The sequence below is a fragment of the Phocoena phocoena genome, chromosome 5 (assembly GCF_963924675.1).
Source record: "Phocoena phocoena chromosome 5, mPhoPho1.1, whole genome shotgun sequence".
In the NCBI taxonomy this organism is placed as follows: Eukaryota; Metazoa; Chordata; class Mammalia; order Artiodactyla; family Phocoenidae; genus Phocoena; species Phocoena phocoena.
Window position 1 is genome coordinate 103,459,555 of NC_089223.1, and position 22,293 is coordinate 103,481,847.

Consider the following 22,293-nt stretch of genomic DNA (forward strand, 5'->3'; position numbering starts at 1 on the left):
CCCTTTAATGTCAGTGCCACAGACTCTGCTCCCCTCCAATGCCACTACCTACGTCAGAGCCACCATCTTCTCTGCGGCCTGGGAAGCACCTGACCCCGTCCTGCCATGGGGCCTCTCACACGCTGCAGGCCAACCCTCATCCCTCTGCCTGGTCACCTCTCCTCTCCCCCTGCCAAGCCTCTTCAACTCCAAAGGCAAGTTTGTTCAGTAAAGCCCTGACGTTAACCCGAAGCCACCAACTCTGATTCCTGCCCCTTCCACTTCTGGCCAGTCATGCGTCACTTCCTGCCACGGACTTTTAAAGTGGAGCCTGGACTTCAGACTATACTACAAAGCAACAGAAATCAAGACAGTATGGTACTGGCACAAAAACAGAAAGATAGATCAGTGGAACAGGATAGAAAGCCCAGAGATAAACCCACGCACATATGGACACCTTATATTTGATAAAGGAGGCAGGAATGTACAGTGGAGAAAGGACAGCCTCTTCAATAAATGGTGCTGGGAAAACTGGACAGGTACATGTAAAAGTATGAGATTAGATCACTTCCTAACACCATACACAAAAATAAGCTCAAAATGGATTAAAGACCTAAATGTAAGGCCAGAAACTATCAAACTCTTAGAGGAAAACATAGGAAGAACACTCTATGACATAAATCACAGCAAGATCCTTTCTGACCCACCTCCTAGAGTAATGGAAATAAAAACAAAAATAAACAAATGGGACCTAATGAAACTTCAAAGCTTTTGCACAGCAAAGGAAACCATAATCAAGACCAAAAGACAACCCTCAGAATGGGAGAAAACATTTGCAAATGAAGCAACTGACAAAGGATTAATCTCCAAAATTTACAAGCAGCTCATGCAGCTCAATAACAAAAAAAACAAACAACCCCATCCAAAAATGGGCAGAAGACCTAAACAGACATTTCTCCAAAGAAGATATACAGAATGCCAACAAACACATGAAAGAATGCTCAACATCATTAATCATTAGAGAAATGCAAATCAAAACTACAATGAGATATCATCTCACACCAGTCAGAATAGCCATCATCAAAAAATCTAGAAACAATAAATGCTGGAGAGGGTGTGGAGAAAAGGGGACACTCTTGCACTGCTGGTGGGAATGTGAATTGGTTCAGACACTATGGAGAACAGTATGGAGGTTCCTTAAAAAACTACAAATAGAATTACCATATGACCCAGCAATCCCACTACTGGTCATATACCCTGAGAAAACCAAAATTCAAAAAGAGTCATGTACCAAAATGTTCATTGCAGCTCTATTTACAATAGCCCGGAGATGGAAAGAACCTAAGCGCCCATAATCGGATGAATGGATAAAGAAGATGTGGCACATATACACAATGGAATATTACTCAGCCTTAAAAAGAAATGAAATTGAGCTATTTGTAATGAGATGGATAGACCTAGAGTCTGTCATACAGAGTGAAGTAAGTCAGAAAGAAAAAGACAAATACCGTATGCTAATACATATATATGGAATTTAAGGAAAAAAAATGTCATGAAGAACCTAGGGGTAAGACAGGAATAAAGACGCAGACCTACTGGAGAACGGACTTGAGGATATGGGGAGGGGGAAGGGTGAGTTTTGACAGGGCGAGAGAGAGTCATGGACATATACACACTAACAAACGTAGTAAGGTAGATAGCTGGGGGGAAGCAGCCGCAAGGCACAGGGGTATTAGCTCGGTGCTTTGTGACAGCCTGGAGGGGTGGGATGGGGAGAGTGGGAGGGAGGGAGACGCAAGAGGGAAGACATATGGGAACATATGTATATGTATAGCTGATTCACTTTGTTATAAAGCAGAAACTAACACACCATTGTAAAGCAATTATACCCCAATAAAGATGTTTAAAATAAATAAATAAAGTGGAGCCTGACTCTTCCCCTTACGCTTCCTGTCCCCAGCCCACCTCATTAGCCACGCCCACAGCCTGCTTCCTGTCCCCGCCCCAAAGGAACCACACCGAGGGGAAGTCTTCAGCCTGGATTGCTCCGTTTAAAAAGAAGGGCAGGCTACAAAGTTGGTTCAGTATGACCCTAGTAAAATACGAAACTAGCATATATGTTCAGAGGGCAAAAAAATATAAAGATTAGAGGTGCTTTTCAAACAGTTTTTGCTTTTTTTCATGAACTGAAATCTTGTTGGGCAGTCCACATGAAGCTGCTCTTGGAAGGACCCACACCCAAACCTCAGCCTCTTATGCCACCTTTGCTGAGCCCACCCAGAAAGCACCAGCGTGGGTGGAGAGAGGGCAAGGTTCTCGTCCTGAGGCTCCACCGCTCACTAACCCTGACGGTTCAATGACTGTGTAACCTCCCAGGGCCTCCTGTGCCCTCCTACCTTCTTACACGGTGGTTGAGGGGCCCAGAGAGAAGCAGAAAGCACCTGCCCAGGGGGCACTCAGTAAATACCACTGCTGAGAGGCAGAGTGGATAGAGCTGGACAGGAAGGCAGAGGCCAAGGGGGAGGGGGGGTGGTCGCTGGCTGTGCTCTCCTGGGAGACCCTGCCCCATCTACCACCACTTGCCTCCTCCACCTTCCAGGAGCCCTCAGGTGCCATCGATGGGATAATGCCGCAAACCCACAGGAAACCAGGCCTCTCACCCACACACACAGCCACCTCCCCTGCAAAAGGTGACCCTACCCATTCTGCCAGCCGGAGAACAAGAGAAAGGAAGTGGCCCAGGGTGGCCCCGAGTCAGGCTGCATGGGACTCTTGGGGCAGGACTCCTTCCTCTGGGCCCTAAAAGCATCAGTTAAACCAAGAGCTGCCACTCATAAGAGCCTACTCTATGCCAGGCAATGTGCTGGGCCTACCCATCTCAATCCATCCTCAGTCCATCCGTCCTTGTGAAACAAGTGACAGTATTATCCCCATTTGACAGATAAGGAAACTGAGGCTCAAAAAGGTGAAGTCACCTGCCCAAGGTCCATGGCTTGTAAGTGGCAAAGCCAGCACTGAACCCATGTATGTCTGACTCTAAGGCCACTTCCCAGGTGCCCAAAGAACTGTCAATTTTGTTTTCTATCCTCAGGACCCAGCACCACGCCTGGAATGCTCTTAGAAGGCACCCAAGAACATTTTTAGGAATGAACAGCCAGGCTCCTTCCTGCACATCATGCCATCACCCTCCAGGAACCAGGCATATTGACAGCAAATCAAATGTCACTGAATGAGTGACATATATAAAACAGTAAAACTTCTATAAAACAGTAAAACTTTTTCAATCATGAAAAACTTCCAATATCATCAGGAAACCACCTACCAAACCAAAATACCAAACACGGCCACAAACACAATCTGATAAAATTGCTACTCGTATGCAGGACCCACATGACAAAATTCTCATCAAATAGAGGGATGATAGTTGTTTATCAACAGTTACAAGAACATGATGACACTTCCTTTGGAATATTCTGTGCACGTGACGTCTTCTTTTTTCTTTAGCTTTTCACTGTAAAATCTTACCAGGTGCTGAACAGGAGAGAAACTTTGAGGTGGGGATGAGCAATGGGAACAATAACTGTGCTGCAGGAAAAACAAAGCATCGTGGCAGCGCCCGTACTCCTCTTCCATCAGACAGAATTCAATACAATTCAACAAACATGCACCAAGGTAACAGTAATAACAGTCCCTGCTTATACAGCAGTGTCTCTGCACTAGAAACTGTTCCAAACTTTCCAGATTCTCTATTATTCCACAGCCCTATGACGTTCTGCCAGCCAGAATGTGAAGATAGAGCCACTAGGGTGGCCCAGGCACCGCCTCATCCACAAAATGCCAAAGTAAATACGTTTATACGACTGACTAAGCCTCAGCCATTCTGCATACCTGGGGGTAGATGGTTGCTATCCCTTAGGCAGCCAAAACGCATCAGGTCCTTACACACATAATCCTGGTGCTCACGAGGTCCTGGAGAGGCACGTGTTACTTTCCTCATTTTATAGGGACGAAATTTCAGCTGAAAGTAAGTAAAGGACTTGCTCGAGTCCCCACCTGAATACAAAGCCTTTGCTTTCTGCTACTACGTGATGACAGTTCGCAAACCCCCTGCACCATTTTGTAATCTCCCCTTTATTGATGTGCAAGCGCCCCTTAAGGAGTCCCAGAAAAGGTCTCAGCCATTAGGCTGCTTCTGTCCCACCTCTCCTGAATGAGTCACATTATCACACCACTACGAACAAGCAATGTGACTCGTGACTTTCAAGCCAAGAGCAACTTCTTTTGTGGTTTCCACATCCTTTCTCCACCAGCCACTCAATGTCGTCCCATATGCCTAGGGCACTCCTCAACAGACACTAACGAATGACTCCAGAACTGGAGGACAGGGGAAAGGGTGGCAAGGCTGAAGCAAGCAGGGAGAGACAAGGGGCTCAAATCGGAACACTAATTACAGGGCTCGGGTGTTCGGACCAGGATGAACTTACTGCCAGGTTATTTACTACCAGGTTACTACCACCATCGGGAAGGAAGATGGTTAAGGATGATTTCTTCAGGTGCAGACATTTGCCGAATCCCTCGAATGTGCTGGCCCAGGGCTGGGTGTCCCAATGGCTCCCCCACATGCGTGAGGAGTTCCCGTCAAGTCAGGGAGGCAGGCAAGGGAACAGAGTACAGCGAACCCAGGTGATAAGTGCAGACCAGGGCTGTGGGTCCCAGTAGGGTATGACAAAAGAGACGTCTGAAGTGGGCCCTGGCAGGGGTGAAATGTGGACATGCAGACAAGGGAATAGGGGTCTAAGGAAGGTTGAATGGCATTTAGGCAGGGAGAGCAGAGAACCACATTCAATCAACATCCCGGTGCCTGCCCAATACCAGGCCCTGTGCTGTGCACAGGGGCTTCAGACACGAATCCCAGCCAGGCCCTGAGCTCCAGCCAGTGAAGAAAAACCGTGAAAGACAACAGTCCCACAGTATGGCCAAAGCTGGGACAGAAAGATGTGCAAGGCTTGGGGAGTCAGGGAAGTACCCGAGGATATGAGCCTAAGCCACCTCTAGAGGCGGCAGAAAGGGCGTGCTAGAGAGAAGGTACAGATGTGCAAAGACAGGAGGAATGGAGGGCAGGTTCAAGGAAGGCAGACTCTTCCATATGGTAGGGGACAGTGTTATGGACTGAATGTCTGTGTCCCCCCACCACAAATTCATATGTTGAAACCCCAATCCCCAATGTGATGGTATTTGGAGATGAGGCTTTCAGGAGGTGATTACGCCCTCATGACGGGATTAGCATCCTTATAAGAAGACACACAAGAGAGCTTACTTCCTCTCTCTGTCCACCTCCTGAGCACACAGTGAGAAGGCAGCCATCTGCAAGCTGATTCTCACCAGAAACAGAATCAGCCACCACCTTGATTTTATACTTCCCAGCTCTAGAACTGTGAGAAATAAATTTCTGTTATGTAAGCTGCCCAGTCTATGGTATTTTTTGTTATAGCAGCCAAAGCAGACTAAGATAATTGGTAAAAGCAAGAGCGTCGAGAGATGAGGTCACAGATGTGGTGACAAGGAGGGTGTGCTTCATCCCAGGACAGGCGGAGTCCATCGAGCAGAGGGGTGACACAGCCAGGTGTGGTTTCTGAAAGATATCAGCCTTTCTTGGTATGACTGTTTGTCTTCCCAAATACTCCCAATAACTCAAGAGCCATTCTGAGGAAGGAGTGGGTGGGCAGAAGCTTCAGACTGTCCTCAGAGAGCACTGGACCCTCAAGGTCTGTTCACAGAGACCTGGGGTGAAGCAAGTGCTGGTCTTAATGCAGCTCTTTCTCCAGCCCAGCTCAGTTCAGTCAGTGACAGTCCTGGAGGCTCCTCCTTCCCAGGGCCCAGTCTTAGGAACATGAGGATACTTGGAGGTTGAGACAGAACCAATGTGATACTGATGGGCACATGACAACACAGAGACACAGGTGTCTGCAAAGGGATGGTGGCCAGTACCTAAAACAGAGCAGAACCATCAGAACTTTGGGGCACTGGGAGATGGTGACCAGGCCTGGATTTCAAACCACATTCCATGGAGCCCTGGTCCACCCTGAAGATGCTCAGGGGTATCAGAGATCAGGGTTCTGGAGCAACAAATGTGTGGTTCTATTTTTTATAGGTAGAATCATTTTAAACTACAAACACGGCATGCAAGCTCAAATGAGTTGCACATCAAATGTGGACCCTCTGTAGACGCCACTGCATGGACCTGGGTTGCCAGGTGAATACTCAGCTTTACACAGGTCTTGGGGTTGAGACTCTCCTGTCATCTCCAGCAAAATGGATCCTGACACTAGAAGACAAGTTGTTGACAAAAACCTTACCAATTGCAGATGTGGTAGGTAAAGATTCTCAGAACAGAATATTTTCACAACCACAACAAAGCCCGATTGACACTCAGGGTGCCGTGGCTGTGAAGAATACTACCGTCACCCCAAACTTTTCATTTTGAAAGTTACATGCATCAAGGCAACCTCACTGTTCTCATGGACTGACGTGACGTGAAGTCCTGTAAGTTTAGAGTCATAAAATAAATGTGACAATAAACTATTGCCAGACTGCTACACCCCGACCCAGTATTTCTGACTCAGCAGCTCAGGGCGGGGCCTGAGAACGTGCGCTACTAAAATGTTCCCAGGTGACGTTGATGCTGCTGGCCCAGGACCCTACTTGGAGAACCACTGCTCTAATCTGCTCTTTACAAACTCTGCTTACTGTGACTCATTAGGGCAGGTGGTCCCATAAGCCGGGATAGGTAGGTCCTCCTACGACAGCAAGGATGGGGCAAGGCAGAGGAACAGGCATTCCGGGGACTGGGGCAGCAAACACATGGAATCTGGAAACAGTGGGTAAGGAAGTCAGTAGTTCACTGGGGTCAAAGGGGTGGCTAGGAGTAATGAGGTACAGGATGAGGTGGGAGGGAAAAGCGGGGGCTGTAGAAATCGGGCTTACAAGGGTGGAACTGAACATCAGCTATGGACCAGGCCCTGTCTGCTGCTATTGATTTCTCATGTCATTGCATTGTGGTCAGAGAACATACTTTGTATTATTTCTATCCTTTCAAGTTTATCGAGGTTGTTTTATGGCTGAGCATATGGTCTATCCTGGAGAATGATCCACGTGCCCTTGAGAAGAATATATATTCTTGGCGAGGACATGGAGAAAAGGGAACCTCTGTGCACTGTTGGTGGGAATGTAAATTGGTGTAGCCACTATGGAAAATAGTATGGAGGTTCCCCCCAAAATTAAAAATAGAACCACCACATGATCCAGCGTTTCCGGGTATTTACCCAGAGAAGATGAAAACACTAACTTGAAAAGATAAACACACCCCCGTGTTCATTGCCGCATTATTTACAATGGCCAAGAAATTAAAAGCACCTAAGTGTCCATCAGCGGATGAATGGATAAAGAAAATACGAAATAGATAGATATAAAATGGAGTATGATTCAGCCACAAAAAAAGAATGAAATCTTGCTATTCGTGAGACATGGATGGACCTTGAGGGCATTATGCCAAGTGAAATAAATCAGACAAAGAAAGAAAAATACCACATGATCTCACTTATATGTGGAATCTTAAAAAAACAACAACAAAAACCAGACTCATAGATACAGAGAACAGATTGGTGGCTGTCAGAGGTGGGGGACAGGAGAGTGGGCAAAATGGGTTAAGGAGGTCACCAAGCACAAACTTCCAGTTATAAAATACACAATTCATGGGGATGCAATATACAGCATGGTGACTATAGTTAGTAACACCATATTGTATATTTGAAACTTGCTAAGAGAATAGATCTTAAAAGTTTTCAACACAAGAAAAAATTTTTGGTAACTATATGTGGCAATGGATGTTAACTAGACTTATTTTGGTGATCATTTCACAATGTACACAAATATCAAATTATTATGTTATACACCTGAAACTAATATAATGGTTTATATCAATTATACCTCAATTCTACATATATATGTGTATATGTATTTTCTTATGCTGGTGGAGTATTCTCTAGGTGTCTGTTAAGTCTGGTTGGTTTATAGTGTCCTTCAAGTTTTCTATTTCTTTACTGATCTTCTCTCTAGTTTTTCTATCCATTATTGAAAGTAGGGTATTGAAGTATCCAAATATTATCGCTGAATTATTTACTTCTCCCTTCTTTTAGATCAGTTTTTGCTTCAAATATTGATATTTTGGTGTTCTGTTGTTAGATGCATGTGTGTTTATAGTTGTTATATCTTCCTAATGGATTGACCCTTTTATCATTGTAAAATGTTATTAAATGTCATTATAAAATGTCCTTCTTTATCTCTATCTATTTATTTATTTTTTGCAGTACATGGGCCTCTCACTGTTGTGGCCTCTCCTGTTGCGGAGCACAGGCTCCGGACGCACAGGCTCAGTGGCCATGGCTCACGGGCCCAGCCGCTCTGCAGCATATGGGATCTTCCCGGGCCGGGGCACGAACCCGTGTTCCCTGCATCGGCAGGCAGACTCTCAACCACTGTGCCACCAGGGAAGCCCTTTATCTCTATTTTTTATTTTAAATCTATCTGGTATGATATCAGTATAGTCACTCTAGCTTTCTTATGGTTGCTCTTTGCATGATGTATCTTTTTCCATCCTTTTACTTTCAACCTATTTGTATCTTTGAGCCTAAAGAAGTATGTCACCTGTAGACAGCATATAGTTAGATCATTTTTAATATACTCTAACAATCTCTGCCTTTTGATTGGGTTGGGGTTTTTAAAAATATTTATTTATTTATTTTTGGCTGCATTGTGTCTTAGTTGCGGTACGCGGGATCTTTGTTGCGGCACGCAGGCTTCTCTTTAGTTGTAGCACACGGGCTCCAGAGCACGTGGGCTCTGTAGTTGCGGCGTGCAGGCTCAGTAGTTGCGGCATGAAGGCTTAGTTGCCCCGCAGCATGTGGGATCTCAGTTCCCCATCCAGGGGTCGAACCTGCATCCCCTGCATTGGAAGGCAGGTTCTTAACCACTGGACGACCAGGGAAGTCCCTGATTGGGTTGTTTAATCCATTCACATTTAATGTTATTATTTATACAGTTGAGTTTACCTCTGCCATTTTACTTTTTGTTTGCTACATGTCTCATGTCAGTTTACTTCCTCTATTCCTCCTTTACTGTGTTCTTTTGCATTAAATGAATCGGGCATATGTCACAGCAAGAACTTCAAAGAGCTTATTCTTTTTAATTCAGATAACAAAATCACCTCTCCAGCAATTTTTAGTTCCTTAAATGGTTCATTTTCTAATCAACCATGATTTTTTTCTCTCTGGTTCCAGTAAACAGGAGCAAATGAATTATCCACCCAATAGTCATAGAACATCATCTATAATAATGTCCATTACCAGATTCCTGGGTTGGACAATTTGAGGCTAGAATTTGACCTTCCCACAAAGAGGAGGCATGGGGCCACTCACGGTGTTTTGAGGATCACTTTCATGACATGTGATGATACGAAGTGTCATAACAGTTCAGTGCTTCAGACCAAGGTGGGAAAGGATGGTTGGAATTCACAACAGAGTCCATAGCATGGATATTTTCAAGGGCTGTGGCACTGCTTTCACAGACACCTGGCACAGATGCTAACAAAGATCTGGTAAGCGGAGGGGTTTTCTATACCAGCTACGATGAACAGGTGAGACACCACAAACTGATCAGCCCACATCCCTTCCAGGGAGTGATTTAATACCCGCCCCCAATCTCCTTGTCACTTGACCTCTCAGTTTACCTACAATGCTCTCTGTTCATCAACAAATATGAAGGGAAACTACAATCTGGGAGCTTGTGAATTGTGAAATCCCCAATTCACAATTTATGTTGTGAACACCTGAGGTTTGGGGCACCCAGCACCCCTCCCCCATCTTCTGACTGGAACGCCCTCAATTTCCGATATCCTATCCAGCAACAGGACTTGTTTGCGTATTTGGTATGAAGTGTCTTGCATTCACCTTTAGCCATGCCTATAGAAAACTCAGGGGATCTGTAATGCCCAGGCGCTCATAAACTGGGCTCATCCTGGGTATCTGGTACACTTCCAGGGAGAGATAGATACTAAAAGTAAAGTGCCCATCTGCCCAATAGTTTAAACAGATTAGCCACAATTTGGGGGCATCCAGGCCCTTGTTTAAAATAAGGTGTCTGGTTGGCAAAAGAACCTCTTCCAGCCCTGATCCTGAAAGGCTCCAAGACTTGCCGCAGAAACTCAATTACCGCCAGGCTTAATGACCTCACTCACCCAGCTGCCCTGGCCCACAAAGCAGCCCCGCCAACTTCCAAAAAGAAGATGTGGGGCTTCCCTGGTGGCGCAGTGGTTGAGAGTTCGCCCGCCGATGCGGGGGACGCGGGTTCGTGCCTCCCTCTGGGAGGATCCCACGTGCCTCGGAGCGGCTTCCAAAGCGTATTCTGAGGTGCAGCTTGGGAGAAATGGAAACATCAGACCACTTTAACAAGAAATATGACCTGTGAACACAAGAACATGGTTTGGATTCTGAAGAACAGCTGTCTAACATTTTTTTTTTTTTTTTTTTTTTTTGCCCTTAACCAAAAACAGGCTGCACTGCAAGGCTGTGAAATCCCCGTGTGCAGGGGAAGGGTAGCTTTACTGAGTTCTACAGAAGCTTCAGAAATGTCATCTCTGGGCTGATAGAACCACCAGGGGTGTTTCAAGCACGAGTACTGAGGGGTCGGAGGTTTGGAGAATCGATGTCACTAGAGGAGGCTGCTACAGAGAAAGGAGTGGGGCTTATTGAGGGCAGAGTGGACCTGATGCAGACAACAGAGAGAAGAACCTACGGCACCCTGTTACGGTCCCTCCCAGCACTAACATTATAGGAACACGAAACATATACATTTTTCCTTTCTTGGCCCAGAAGTGAAAACAATTCAGTCGTAATACTACAAACAGCAAATATTAAGGCTAAAGCCCCAAAGCGATTGACCATCTACTGTGCCCTTCACCCTGTGCTGGGTTCTGGGAATCCCACTGTGAACCAGGCAGCATCCCTACTTTCCCGGAACCTTCTGTCTAGTGGGAGAGTCGGACAAGTCACTGGCAGCTGGAATACAGAATCCAGGGCAGTGACAGAGGGATGCTCGGAGCGACGGGAACCCTGGGGGCATAGCTGACCTGGCCTGCGGATGCAGAAGGATGGTCAAGGAAGGTTTTCTGGAGGAAATAAGGCTGATGATGGATCTTAAGCACATGTGGAAGATGTTCAACTGGGTGAATGGGGGCAGGAAAGGCTAATGGGCAGATCTGCCAGAGGGAACAGCATGTGCAAAGGCCCGGCTCAGTCAGGAATGGCAGGCAGATGGTACAGTTGGAAGCATGGTCTACTGAAGGCCTGGGAGGAGAGAGGCAGGGGCAGGCCACGCCACCCTGGCAAGATCAGGAGAGCGCCGGAAGCCCCTTTAGTCCGCCTCTCTGCCTCCAGGCTGTTCCTATCTTAACCCAGCCCTGGTGACCGCATCCACTGTATCTTCACTTGTAGAGTAAGCAAACAGGCCTCTCCTAGGGCTTCACCATCCAAGCTGGGCCATGGAACCTGCAGGGTTTCACAGGTGGGGGTGGTGAGGGAGGGAGGTATTTCAGGCAGAGGGAGCTGGCAAGCAAGGGTCTGGAAGAAGGGACAATGCTTAGGAGGGGGGTACAATTCACCAAGGGAAACATGGGAATTGAGTTGGGAGCAGGCCATGGGGGCCCTGAACACAGGCTAAGCTGGCCGCACTCTTTTCATAAGTAATCAGCAACTGGAGTAGCCAGAGGTCTGACCCCCATCACTGCCATTTCTACCTGGGCAATCTCAGGTAAGTCACGCATTCTTCACCAATGAGGTGGTACGGGCCCAACAGGGGCTGGAGAGGAAGACTCGCTGTCGCCCTCAGTAACCCACTTCCACTTACATGTCAGCACGATCCACTCCTCAGTCCCCACCCGAGCAGCAGTAGAAGGCCAGCAACTCGCAGGCAGGTGTGCATGGGGAAGACAAGGAGGACAATATTCGCTGACCCCTGCAAAACCTGGACAAAGCCCTTCACGGGCATCTCTCCACGTGGAACACACGGCACCCTGGGTTGGGGAGAGGGGTGTGACCCTCCAGGACAGCAGAACTCCCAGAGGTGATGTGCTTTGTCTCCCTCGAGGCTCCTGGCTGGGTGGGGAGTGGAGTTCAACTCAGACTTCTTCCCAGGTCTGGCAGAAAGCAGTGGGGATACGGTCTGGAGCAGAGAAGATGCGCACAACAGGGAGGTGGCCTTGCCACGCCCTGAGAATCAGCTTCCCTCGACCAATCAGCTCTGGCCATTGGGCAGCCCTGCCCACTGCTCTGAGAAGCATGGAGAGATCTCCGCCTTCAGAGACCATGGGAAATGAACATGCAAACTCTTCAGAGGACAGAAGAATTCTGGTGCGGTTACTCTATGCAGAGGGAGTAAAAACGCTAGAGCCATTGAGTGGAGGCGACTCAGAAGAGTGTCCCAACGCTCTTCATCCTAATCATGTTGCCGCCAGTTACAGAGAGCCTACCACGCACCAGGCTGTATGTGGATCCACGCCTGTTACCCTCACAAGGTCTGCCCTCAGGACTCCCAGCTAGAGACCCAGCTCTCATCGCCCTGTGATTGTTTACCAAGTCTCCTTACTCATATTCTCCAGGTAATAGTCACAGTCTTAGTGATGGGGTTTGTGTTTTATTTGTGGGTCTCCCCTCTCTCAGAATGAAAGCTGCCATGGGCAGGGACCTGGCCGCGCCTGGTCTTCCTGGGGCTCTAGTTCCTTCCGGGGGCACACAGGAGGCCCTCAGATGCGCCCTGTCACTCTTTGTTATCAGACTGAGCGCTTTGTTTACAGAGGAGGAAACTGAAGCATGGACGAATGTAACTCACTTGCCCAGGGCCACATACTTCACAGAAGGCAGAGCCACCATCCTCTGGGCCTGGTCCCTGCCCCTGAGGAGCATAGCGTCTAGAGCAGCACTGCCCCCCAAAATACAATGTGAATCCCAGGTAAAAATTTAAATTTTCTAGCAGCCACATTAAAAAAAAGTAAAAAGAAACCAGCGAAACTAATTTCAATGATACATTTCATTTAGCCCGACATATCCGAAACGGTTTTGTTTCAAGTCATCAGTGTTAAAGTTATTACTGAGTTCTTTCTCATTCTCTTTTTCCTACAAAGTCTTTGAAATCCAGTGCATGTTTTCCATTCCCCAGGGCAAGTGAGCATATGACTTAGGAGGCCCATTCACAATCATTATGACCAGTACTTCTGAAACCACCAGTGTCAGCAGCACCACCTGACAAATACCTCCTGTACACCAACATGCTCTGGGACGTCTGCACAGTTATTTCTGACCTTCACACCAACCCCAAGAGCTAGGGACACTGAACTTTCTCCATACTGAACGGAAGAAAAAAGTGAAGCTTGGAAAGATTAAGTAACACGCTCCAGATCACCGAGCTACCGAGGTGGAGTCAGGAAATTAACTCACATCTGATTCTAAGCAAAACAACCATTGGGAACTTACTGCATGTCAACATCTTGTGCTGAGAGATAGAAAACATGCCAGTCGAGGTTTCTGCTCTCACGGTGCTTTCATTCTAGCTCAGGAGGACCAGGGGAATGATCACAAATGGGGAAACAAAACGCATTTCAGATCATGATGATTTCAGGAGAAACGGGGTGCCAGAGGGGAGAATAACAGTGGAGGGGGAAGGTGGGCAGGGGAGGGCAGGGAAGACCTCCCTGCCTGAGAAGGGCAGGGAAGACCTCTCCAAAGAGGGGACGTTTAAGCTGAGACATGATGGGTGAGAAGAAGCCAGTTCTGGCGAGGGCAGGAGATGAACAGGCCAGGCAGCAAGCAGCAGACACAACACTCTGGGCAGGAGAGTCCAGTACATTCCAGGAACCATCAGAAAGGCCCCCTATGCTATGCCAGCTGCCTCTCTGGGCCACCGGGTTGGCCCCTGGCCGGCCCCCCTGCCTCAGGGCGCTCCTACACTCTGGCTTGGAAAATGAGAAATCTACAAACCATTCTCCGGATAGTGAAGGCTGGAGGTTTCCAGCACAGAGCCTGGCAAGGAGGGCACATTCATAGCTATCTGATGAGTGGCTGAACGGATGAATCAGTGAGCAGTGGGAGGAGAGAGTAGAAGCACCACAACAGAAGCCTGGTAGCCAAGGTCCCAAGAAGAAAGCTTTAACGCTTGAAGCTACGCTTCAAACACTCTGCACAATAGCCAAAAGGTAGAAACCACCCAAGAGTCCATCAACAAATGAATGGATAACAAAATGTGGTCCATCCTTACAGTGGAATATTATTCAGCCTCAAAAAGGACTGAAGTGCAGATACATGCTACGACCTGGATGAACCTTGAGGATATTATGCTGAACGAAAGAAGCCAGACACAAAAGGCCACATATTATATAAGCCCATGTATATGAAATTCCAGAACAGGGAAATCACAGAGACAGAAGGCAGATGGGTGGTTGCCAGGGGCTGAGGGACAGGGAGGGGGAGTGAGTATTCCACGAGGAGGGAGTTCTCCTTGGGGATGATGAAAGTGTTTTAAAGCTAGACAGAGGTGTTGGCTGTACAACACTGTGAATGTACTAGATGCCACTGAATTGTATACTTTAAAATGGTTAATCTTGTGTGAATTTCAGCTCAATTTTTAAAAAAGGGGGAAGGGGAGGAAAAAAGAATTGTTTCAACAGAACGGTCAGGTCATGATCCTGTTAAATAAAATAAAACCCCGCGTCTCAGAAAGCAGATAGGAGTGATCAGCCTCCAGAAGTACCAGAATAGAAAAGGAAAAGAGAGAAGACGGACTTTCCAATGTTAAAAGAAGCAGAAAGCTATTGATACTTTACCAGATCACTCTCACCTCCACTATCGACGCCTGTGATACTCACGGTCTTCCTGTCCTCCACAGGAAGCAGGACTCTCCTCAGTGGTGTGTCCCACCCCTACCAGCCCTAAGGAAGGGACGAGGGGCCAGTCCAGGGCTCCTGAATCCAAATGCAGCCGAGATGGAGGCTTGGGGGCCAGCAGGCTGAGCCAGCGCATCCCCTGACCTGGCACACACAAGGGCATTACTGCCACAATGGGCAGCCCTTGGCAGCCCCGGGATGGTCACAACAGAACCTCCTTTCATTCCCTAAAGTGGCCCTTCAGCCAACTCTGGGCCACAGGGGAGAAAGTACAGCAGGAAACCTGCCTCCACACAGCACATGGGTCCTCTGAGGTCCAGTTGGGGGCTTTAGGACACATGACGGGTCCTGAGGATGATTCCAAGACCTGGAAAGGATAAAGGGGACACCACGAGCCACACAGAGAGGACAGACTGACCTAACGACTGACTAAGGGTGTGGCTGTTCCAGGGAACAGCATCACAGCGACTGTCCACCACACAAGGCCTCTCACTGCTGTGGCCTCTCCCGTTGCGGAGCACAGGCTCCGGACGCGCAGCCTCAGTGGCCATGGCTCACGGGCCCAGCTGCTCTGCGGCATGTGGGATCCCCCCGGACCGGGGCACGAACCTGCGTCCCCTGCACTGCGCCACCAGGGAAGCCCCACCTCCGTTCTTTATTTCATCCTTACACCCACGTGGACGGCAAGGATGGGGATTGGGGTTATTCCCATTTCACAAATGAGGACACTGAGCTGTGGAGGGTTCAAAGGGTACAGGCGATCATCCACGGTCAGCATATGGCAGAGCCGGCGTTCAAACCCAAGGCTGCCATCAACGCCTCCTGTGCTAAATTATGCTGCTGCTGATGTTTGCTTTTTTCTCCAAAACTCCCACAAGGCAGGACGGAGTCATGGTTAAGAACATGGGCCGCCGGTATGGGATGACGGAAAAGTTCTGGAGATGGATAGCGGTGATGTTTGCACAACAACGCGAATGTACTTAATGCCACTGAACTATACCCTCAGAAATGGTTAATATTATATATATTTGAAACAAAGATATATAATTGGTCAGGAACTAGGACATAAACTATCAACAAATTTTAAAAAATAGATATCATACAGACCACATTCTCTGAACATGGTAAGATTCTGTTAGAAGCTAATAAAAAATATAAATTCTTCCCCTGCTGGAAAAAATCCCTGCTTCCCCAGTTACCAGTTCTGTGACCCTGGGTAGGCTTCACAGCCTCTCTGTGTCCACCTGTAAAATGGGAAATGCAGGGCTTCTCCCTCTGGGGTTGTGTTCAGGATTGAATGAACTCAAACCAGGGAGAGAGCACAGACCAGAGGGTGGCAAACTTCTGCAAAGGGCCAGGTAGTAAATGTTTCTGGCTTTACTGGTGTCTTCTCCAACTGCCCAGCTCTGCCAATGCAGGGCCGAAGCAGCCATAGACAGTAGGTACACAAACGGACATGGCTGTGTACCAGTAAGACTTTCTTTACAAAACCAAGCGGTGGGCCTATGAGCAGTAGCTTGCGGAAACCCTGGCGCTTGGTAAGTGCTCAGCCAATGTTAACTGTTACAATTAAGAAAAGCAGCATTTATCTCAATTCATTTCTGTAGACCAATGAAAGGCACAGTACTCCTTGTTGCGGTTCTGAAAATAAATACTATCACCAAAGACAAGAACAGAGCTACTGTCCCCACTGGGGAGCTGGCCCCTCCGTCACTCTGAGCACCCCTGTGCCCTCTCTCTCTGCTGCTTTCAGGTTGATTCAGAACCAGCATGTTAATTACCTCCTGGGCTACTCTCTGCAAGCACTTGTGCCCCTCCCACCACCCACAGGAGGGGCTCCCTACCCCTGCCCTTCACACCGTGAGGCCCTCAGGGCCCCCTTCCTTGTCCTTGCCCCTCCCTGCTGGCCCATGGTCCCTGGGCTGTCCATCTGGCTTTGGAAAGGCATAAGCAAAGAAAACATTTTCAGAAGGCATTCAGGGCTAGAGTGGCAAGCCAAGGTCCCACTGCTAGCCAGCCTTGGAGTTTTTTTCTGAACCTCAGGCTACAGCAACACCAAGAGCTACTACTGCCTTTAAGGTAACATGTTTCTATCAAAAGCACTGAGAAGGCTCCTCTGATTGGCTCCTCACACTAGCCCTGCGGGAAGGTTTTCTTTCCATTACTGGAATCAGCATGCTTCATGGAGCAACATCTAAGCTCTGGAGTGAGAGACACCACCACCCCCCGCCCCCCGCCCCCCACCCCATACACACTGCTTAATTCCACCTCTGCCTCCACCTCCAGACACAGCCCCTGCTTGTTAGGGCCTCACATAATCCTTACCCTGCCTGGTGCTGTGCGGTTTAAATAAGATAATTCATGGCAGGAGTGGGAGTTTAAGCAACAATAGAGAGCTATTTTCCCTATGTGAACATCACAGGAAAAGGAACTGGGCACAGAGAGGTTAAGTGACTTGCCCAAAGTCGCACAGCCAGTAGGTGTGAGGTGGTTCTCAATGCAGCTCCTCTAACCCAGCCCTGTTCCCTCCCAGCCCACCTCACCTAGCTGGTGGTCACCGCTCATGATCACTAGTTCCATTAAGAGTTTTCCTTAAAATAGATAACCAACAAGGACCTACTGCATAGCACAGGGAACTATACTCAATAATATGTAACAACCTATAATGGAAAAGAATCTGAAATATACATATAACTAAATCTCTCTGCTGTACACCTGAAACTAACACAACATTATAAATCAACTATCTTTCAATAAAAAAAAATGTTTTTAACGAGTTTTCCTAAGAATTGGGTGGAAATTATTGTAACTGCTGTACCCCAACACTGAGCAGGGAGAAAGTCTAGACGAAAGAGGCATCGAAGGAACTGTTCTGGGACCAGTGGACTCGGAGTTCAGGATTCCTGCATGTAGCTCTCAGCACCTTCTCACACAAGTCTGCACAGTTGGGATTAGTCAACATGGCACCCACCCCTTTCATCTTTCATTCCTGCTTATTGAATATTTAGCTTATTGGTGTGACGTTGTTAGCTTGCGAAGGACAAAGAGGGCCTCCAACCAGGCCATTTGCTCTGTGACAAAGCTAAAGGATTTATTTTTTTCAAATCACTTATGACACCCTCCTTCCTTGTCACGACCATTTATTTAAGTGCTTCCAATGCCCAGAGACTACACTTCTGATCTCACACCAACTCAGCCAAAGACAGACCACTGCCCTCATTTGTACAGGATATGGAGGTTCAGAGAGGTTAATCCTCTTGCCCAAGATCACACAGCCATAAGGAACAGGCACAGGTGAGTCCAGCTTCAGAAGCCCTGCAGGTTGACCCAACCACAGTGGGGAAGGAGGCCGACAGAGAAGAACCAGGATACACTGCAGTCACCCCCAATCTCTCTGAGGAAGGCACCCCATTTTAGTTAGAAAGCCCAGGTGGGAAGCACTTGCCCAGTCGCAGATGAGTAAGGGGCAGGGCCCGAAGGGGAACCCAGGCAGTCTGGCTCTACAGCCTGGAGAGAGGGAGAGCCCGTCCTCAGGGAGGTAAACAAATAGCCATAGCACACAGCAGCAGTCACTGCTGGTTTATGCCTTCCTCAGAAACTGTTCCTTCCTCCGCTCCTCTCCAGCCCCAACTTGCTCTGTGCTAAGACAGCGGGCTCCATCGTGCCTCCTCCTCATGAAGCCTCCAGGTCGGGGGAAGGCAGCTGTCATGCTCTCTCCCTCTGTGCATGTCTCTCTTCCAGCGCTGGCAGTACCGATGCCAGTGTGAAGGCCTCCCCAGGAAGATGGAGTCCCACCAAAGAGGGGCTGCCTCTCAGACTTCACTGTGCCCCTAGTCGCTAGTGGGCAAGATCTGCTTAAGGAAAAATGACACAAATACTATACAACGTACAGATATAAGGTTCTGGGAGAGAACTACACAATCTGTTTGGCAGAGTCAAGGAACACCACAGAGAAGTAACATGAGAGCTGGGCCTTGTCATATGAATAGGAGTTCTCCAGACAGACAAAGGAGGGGATCATTTCTGGGAGAAAACACAGCACGTGGGGAAAACCTAAGTGGGAAGATGCATCTGGGGACACAGAGTTGGCATGTGTGGCTGAGATTGTGGTGGGGAGAGGAAGAGGTGGGCCAGGGAAGCTGGGATGTGAGGAACTTGTGAGGTCATGGAGGCAGTGGGAGCCATGGATGGTTGGTGAAGGATGAAAATGGCAATGAGCTCATTTGTGGGACCCACACTCTGACCCTTTGAGGGGCTTCTTGCTGTGATAAGACTCAAGGCAAGAGCTGCCCCCAGACTCTGAGTAGAGATGTTCAGCGTTACAGACCACATGCAGGCGTCTCAACAAAAAAACTGTGCAACCATCCATAAACCTCCATCGAGTTGTACAAAACGAAAAGTTTGCTCAGACCAGCGGGTCTCTGGGAGTTGACAATGCCCTGCTGGGCAAGCATCCTGGGGGCGGGAAGTGGGGGAGTGCTGACCATCCCACCCCATCCCCAAACCTGTCCCTCTTCTTCGTACATCCGGGCTCACGGAAGAGCCACCCACCTGCCCAAGGCCCTGGAGAAGAAGCCAACTCCTTCCACAGCCCCGCCCCATACCAGGTCACCCTGAGTTGGGGGAAGGCCCCCCCACTTAGGCCGGATATGTACTCTGGGTGGATCCCTGTGCGAGGGGCTTAGGCTCCTCCGCCCTCCGCCAGAACCTCTTAGTCTGGTCTGTGAGGCGGAGGCCATCAGATAGGGCAGCAGTATGTCCAGCTCTGCCATACAGGAAAGCTCAGGTGGGGCACGGGGCTCTCCCCGCCTTGTTCTAGAAGGAGCTGTCCAGTTAAAGGAGGGGAGTTCCCGGAGAGGGAAGAGCACGAGCAAAGGCCAAGGAGAGTGTGCCTGTGAGTGTGCATGGAAGGGGTGTGGGGGGCGGAGGAGGACCAGGGTTAGATACAGTATCTCTGGAGCTTAGAGAGCTGGGCAGAGGCCGGCGGAGAGCCCAGGCCGGCCAAGACTTCAGAAGGGTAGACTAGGGTGTGTGGCGAGGGGAGGTGGTGGTGGTGGTGTATGTGTGTGCGGGGGCGAGGGGGGTGTCTTTAGGCGAAAGGCTCCAGCCTGGGAGGCAGCCTCTATCAGGGATGACGAGGCCGGCTCAGGAGCCCGAAGCCAGGAGGGTGGAGTGATGGAGCGATGGAGTCAGGCGGCTGGTGGCGAAGGCGCGGCAGGCCCGAGCGGCCGCTAGCCTGAACGCAGGGCGTCCGGCAAGGTGCCTGGCCCCGCGGGAGCCAATCTCTGTGCGCCATCTCCGGAGGCAGAGTACGCCCAGGGCGCGCCGGCCAGGCAGGAGGGTGGGTACCAGCCTTTCTTCGCATTTCTCCAGCCTCCTCCCCGGCGCCCACGTGGGCGGAGCAGCGTGGGGGTGTGCGTGGCAGAGGCCGCGGCAGCGTGTGCTGTGCGTGGGGTGGGGCGGCCTCGCCCTCCCGGCCCTCCGCCTCCACGGCGCGGCCCGGGGCTCCATCCTCTGTACCACCTCGGCAGAGATCCGTGGGACCCAGACCTACTCAGTGGGTGGGACCCAGAAAGAACCGGCCGGCCACGCCCCCCGCGCCACTCCCGGGAGGCACCCGGTGGATCCCCTCCCCCTCCTTAGCTTGGAGACGGAATGGGGAGAGGAGTGGAAATGGGGGTGGCATAAGAAAGAGAGGGCTGGGGGCGGGAGAAGGAGAGGGTGTATGTAGGAAGGCGACGCAGAGTCCTCCGGCTGGGAGACTGCAGGGGGATTTGGAGGGGATTGGGGGATGGGAACGGAAAGGTGTGGGACCTCAGAGGTGAGATGCAAGAGTGGCAGTGTAATCAAATGGGGGCGCGAAGGCTGGAGGAGGGGCGGGGAAGGTGGGAGACGGGGCGGGGCGGCACTGGTCACTGCGTCCCTTGCCAATGGGTCAGCCCATCGGTCGTGGAGTCCGCGGCTCCCCTTTGGCCATCGCGCGCCTCCCGCCCCCCGGCGCACCTGTACCCACCTGCTCGGTGCTCAGGCCCGAGCCGGGCAGCAGCAGCAGCGGGCGTAGCGAGCGCAGCCCCGCACCGCATTCTCCGGCCGCCCCCCTCCCCGCCCAGAGCTTACGCTGCCGCCGCCCCCGCCTTAAAAAGGACAAAACGGAACAGAAAAAGGATGCATGCAAAAAAAAAAAAATCGTAAGAAGCAAATGAGGAAGACGGGCTGATGTGCGCGCGCGGCCCGGCGGGGCGGGGGTTGAGATGCAGCGACGCGGGTGACCGTGCTTAGGGCAGCCGGTCAGCGCGTGCCGCACACTCCCGGCTGCAGCTCCCGCGGCAGCCCGGCGCCCGGCTCGCAGCGCGGCCCCGCCCCTCACCCGGGGCGCCCCTCCGGTTGGTCCGTCCTCCTGCCAGTCGGAGGGGTGGGCCCGGCGTTTGCCCCGCCCCCGCCAGGGGCCGAGGCCGGGAGCTGTTCTGCTGCTTCGAGAGGAGTTTAGGGGAGGCCTGAGCGTGCGCAGTGGGCCCAGCGGCTCGTGCCAGGGAGGGGCTGGGGGACCTACTGCTGAGCTCCATCAGCCTAGCCGCTCTGCCCAGCGCTGGGTCGAGGCTGACTCTGACGGCTCCATCTAAAGCTAAGGACCCCAGGAAGCTCGTTCCTGCCCTCAGGGGACTCACACCCAGTTTGGAGAGAGTGTACTGATATTTATAACCTGAGACTGTGGCCAGCCTGGGCCATCCGTGGTCCAGAAGGCACAACCACCACGGTACTATGTTTCCCCCTTTGTATAGATAACAATCTGAAAGTCAGAGGTTAAAGGAATATGTTGAAGGTAACACAACCAGCAAATGGCAGAGCCAGGAGTCCTACTCCTGAGCCCGAAGGCTTCACTACTAGGCGAAACAGCATCACCAAACAATAGTAAAATGAACGATGTGATGTCCAGCTGAGGCTTGCAGGAAGGGTAGCATTTAGCTAGGCAAAGATTCATTCATTCAGTTTCGTTTCACAAAGATTTATTGTACCAGGTACATATCCTATGTACCGGTATGTGTCCTATGTACCAGATAGCCATTAAGATCTAGAGATACTGCAGTGAAAAAACAGAAAGCAAACAGCTGCCCTCCTGAAGCTTACATTCTAGCAGAGAGAAGGGAGGAAAGAGCATCCACATAAAGGCAACAGCACATGTTAAACCGCTTGACTGGAGGAAAATGTGGCATATTTGAGAATCTAAAAAAAAAAAGTGGGTGTCTCTGTACCACAAAGAGGTAAGCGGGAGAGTGGGGAAAGGTGAGGCTGGGAAGGTGGCCAGAGGCCAGCACATGTAAGCTCTCATA

The 22,293-nt window shown here is 49.9% G+C and overlaps 1 protein-coding gene across 1 annotated transcript in view; it reads right to left on the bottom strand.

Annotated features, from left to right (window-relative positions):
- The window catches only part of JAKMIP1 (janus kinase and microtubule interacting protein 1), a 132,044-nt gene extending 110,775 nt beyond the window's left edge, over window positions 1–21,269 (bottom strand). Inside the window, exon 1 of the mRNA XM_065877911.1 lies at window positions 20,979–21,269. The gene's annotated coding sequence lies outside the window, so the exon portion shown is untranslated. The remainder of the gene's footprint in view (window positions 1–20,978) is intronic.
- Window positions 21,270–22,293: the final 1,024 nt, after the last annotated feature.